Genomic DNA, 4195 nt, shown 5'->3' with positions numbered 1-4195 from the left:
AGGCAAGAAAGCTTCATGTTACAGTTGTCAAACCCAAGTTGACCTTTTAATCTAGGATATAACTAGACAATGGCTGTGCAGATGGGTGGGTGGTACCACTGATGCCTCCACTTGAGTTGCCAAATGTAGGACAGGCTTTTCAACCTGAGGATTCGAAGAACACCACTTTAATTTGGATTGAGTGCACAAACTTTACACATGCTAAAATTGTTTAGTTTGGTTTACATGGTTTATATATTCTTGAGACCCTTCTCGTCACCCAAATGTGATTAATTCATCACTATACATCTCTACACTTTTTGTAGTGAGTCCATCCACCCATCTCTGTTTCATGTATATGTATGAAATTTAAATTCATACCACAGCAGTTACTTAGTCCGAATTATAAACAGAGCATCCTCAACTCTGAAGAATGTGGCCAAAACAAGGAAGTGGCAAAACAGACTGTGATTAGCCAAAGGAGGCTAATCATTAACCAGGAAACTCAAAGTGTTTCACATTATGGTCAACTTAAGCACTCAGCCCAGTGCTTGACATGAAGAGCACCTTCAGTAAGTGGTGTGTGATCAAAGCCTGGTTCGTGTCTGTCTTGATACAAATATGTTCCCACGATATATCTAGCAATGTCTGGCATGAAAGAAGTGTGATAATATGTGTTGATTGATGGGCAAGACAATTCTCAAAAAAAGAAAGGTGTACAAAAAAATATTCAATGACACTAGGTAACCAAAAAAATTCATATTTAAATGAAATATCATTATTTGCCTATTCATTAGCCCAGCTACAAAAGATCCACAGTGATCTTAAGGGTGGAACCAGATGACCAATGTTACACAACACTAGTGTGGGTACAAATAGATATAACTGGTCTAGAAAGGCATTCAAATCAAGACTTTAAAATGTTTATGCCCTTTACTCCACTGCTAGGAATTTACCCTGAGGAAATAATTTTGGATGTGGGCAAACATCTGACATTACAAACAGCAAAAATATTGGGAACAGATTCCATTTCCAGCAACTGAGCAATGATTCAGTACTAGCTAATGTATATTTCACATTTATTATCTACAGAAACTATGTAAGGGTTTTGCAGGTATCTCAGTTAATCCTTACAGAAATCATATGAAGTAGCTAATATTATCCCCATTTTATAAAAGGTGAAACTGAGGTCAATTGCGCATTTACAGAACTGGAACCTGAAGGAATCAGGATCAGAGTCGGGATCTGCTTGACTCCATAGCATTTTCTCACACAGCACCTTCCATACTATAAAATGTTATGCATTCAAATTAAATTTTAATGAGAGGGTAAAAATTTAATGTTGAGTGAAGACAGGAGAGAAAAGCATACATATTTCATCTTAATTTTGTAATACACACACACTGGAAAAACGTTTTCATGAAATGCCCCAAATATTATTAACAGCGGTTATTTCCGAGGGGATGTTCTAATGTTCTAAGTTATTTTCTACTTTATAATTTAGGTGTATTTCCTATTTCATGCTGTTATTAATAAATTACTTTTATAAAGAGAAAAACAGAAATGTTATTAAGAAAAAAACAAAGTTGTGAGAGGCATCCCTGTCCCACAGATAAGCATGGGCTTATACAGCAGTAAAGATTCTTTGCTTGCTCTGGAGCCTGGTCATAGGAACACCAGCATACTTTGCTGGGATCCCAAAGTAACGTATGTTTCTTTGTTTTCATTTCTGTGTCTCCATCTATGAGCTATGCATCTTGTGGATGGATCAAGGTGGATTTTCTATATAACCCTGCTTTGCTGTATGGGTTGTAAGAAGCAACCAGATGCCTCCTCTTCATCCCCTTCAAGCTAGCAGGTGTCACACACCTGGCGCTTGTGAAGGTGCTCAACCCTCTCCAATCATCACGTGACAGAGATGCATGTGGTGACCTTACGGATAGGGTCAGATTAAGCAGATCATAATCTTCTGAGTCACAGCAGACATGCCACATGGGAGACCCCTGAAAATACAGAGCTTTTGGCACCTGTACCCTGAATACAGCCTGAGCTAAAGAAATGTGGACACATGGCAGAAGCCAAGCCCACACAGGAGCATACAGATCATTTTTATGGTTCTTGTCTCCTTGGTTGCTTGAGAGACTTGACCGGAACATGCCAGCAAAGGATAATTGTTAGAGGTCTGTGGTTCTGTTGTAATCGCATTGTCGTAGAAGCTTCTCCACTTGAGTCATAAAAATAAGATATTCTTTAAACCGTGGCAGAGGAAACATTCTCAACTAGTAGGAGGCTGAGCCACATAAAGTAGGAGGATTAAATTGAATTTTGCCATCTCTTTTTCTGTGACTCGATTGCAGAGTCACATTGAGCTCTGTGCCCAAACTATTTGTTCTTATTTACACACAGTTTCTATACAGATGGCAGAGCCATCAATTAAAGGTCTGTGACTGCGGCCTTATCAATTCACTACCCTTCCAGCTGCCAGTTGGCTATAAATTATCTCCCTTCTCATCCTGTTCCTAGTCCATGAACTGGAATTACTTTTAACTTCCAATCCTCTTACTGCTCAGCTTCATTGAACTTATTTTGACGCAAACCTAATTAACTACTTTTTTCCCTACGTATTCATGAGATAGTCAAGTTGGGCATAAACCTGCCTTATGAAATTGTACAAAGAGAAAGAAGATGAAGAAAAATAGAATCAACTTTCATTACTATAACAACATCTACATGAGACAACAAAAAAAACATAGCAGCTATTAGAGCTTCTAGGTTCTCATACAAATGGGGAAGTACTATGTTATCTAGAGAAGAAACTATACCAGGTGGACTCTTCATGGAACCATAGAGTTCGACCAAAGTATTTTTGAGGTAATCGAGTGTCCTATTTACAGGACAAGTAACGTAAACCAATCGGGAGAGATCAGTGCTAATTCGTCTCTTAAGATTCTTCTGGAGTGATAACACACCCCTAGCTCAGAAACCCATTGGGTTCTCTTGCCCCAGTTGACAAAAAGTTTGTGGACCTGATGAAATTAGCCCCTGTCCTATCAAAGTCTATTCTTTCTTATCTCTCCATGAGCATGGTACAGAACTTCTTAGGACTCCTTTCCACCACCCTTGATCACTTTATACCGAGGCAGTCATCAGCTTTTGAAAGCTCAGCCAGATGGACAGAAGGGGAGTGAGGAAGTCCACAAGAAAATCCTCCTCCCTATGGTGTAGACAACTGCCCCGGCTCTGATTAATTCTGAACCCTTAGAGAACCACTCATTTTGAAAAGTGACTTCTAAGAAAATCTAGGTGAGAAGTTCCTGACGTCCCTGCTAGAAACTTTCTCCATGGCTGGTGATCCAGTTGCCTATTCTCTCCACATGGCATCATTCTTCAAGGCCTCTCCATGTAGCTTGAACTACTCACAGCAGGGTGGTCTCATGGTAGTGGCACTTCTTACATGGTGGCTGGCTTCAAAGAGACACACAACGGAGGCTGGCACAACCTTATTTCTGCTATATTCTTTTGGTCAAAGCAGTCATGAAGTCTGCCTAGATTCAAGGGGAGGGGACATGGACCCCACCTCTCTGTGGAAAGAGTGTCAAAAGCTTGTGGCATCCTCAGTCCATCACAACTGGGGAGTCTGAATGGATTATCTGCCTCACTGAGACAATGGGACTACTGAGATATTAGAAATTTGCACAGATATCCTTGAGTGAGAGAGTTTTCTGTCCCTACCAGAGTGTCTTCCTTACTGTGTGTGGCAGACAGAGCTTAGAGTGAATCCCACAGATTCCTTCATTCAACAAATATTTAATAAGTACCTTCCATATGCTAGATACTGTTCCATGTACTTGGAATATCAGTGAATGACATAAACAAAAATTCTCCACAGGTAAATTCTATCATTTAGAGAAAAGCTAACACCCATCATGCTAAAACTCTTCCAAAAAATTGCAGAGGGAGGAACACTCCCAAACTCATTCTACAAGACCACCATCACCCTGATACCAAAACCAGACAAAGATACTGCAAAAAAAAAAAAATTACAGACCAATATCACTGATGAATATAGATGCAAAAATCCTCAACAAAACGCTAGCAAGCAGAATCCAACAACACATTCAAAGTATCATACACCATGATCAAGTGGGATTTATCCCAGGTATGCAAGGAATCTTCAATATATGCAAATCAATCAATATGATACACCATATTAACA

This window comes from Physeter macrocephalus, chromosome 21 (assembly GCF_002837175.3).
Source record: "Physeter macrocephalus isolate SW-GA chromosome 21, ASM283717v5, whole genome shotgun sequence".
Classification (NCBI taxonomy): Eukaryota; Metazoa; Chordata; class Mammalia; order Artiodactyla; family Physeteridae; genus Physeter; species Physeter macrocephalus.
The sequence above is the reverse complement of the archived record's forward strand: the minus strand, read 5'-3'. Positions refer to the sequence as shown.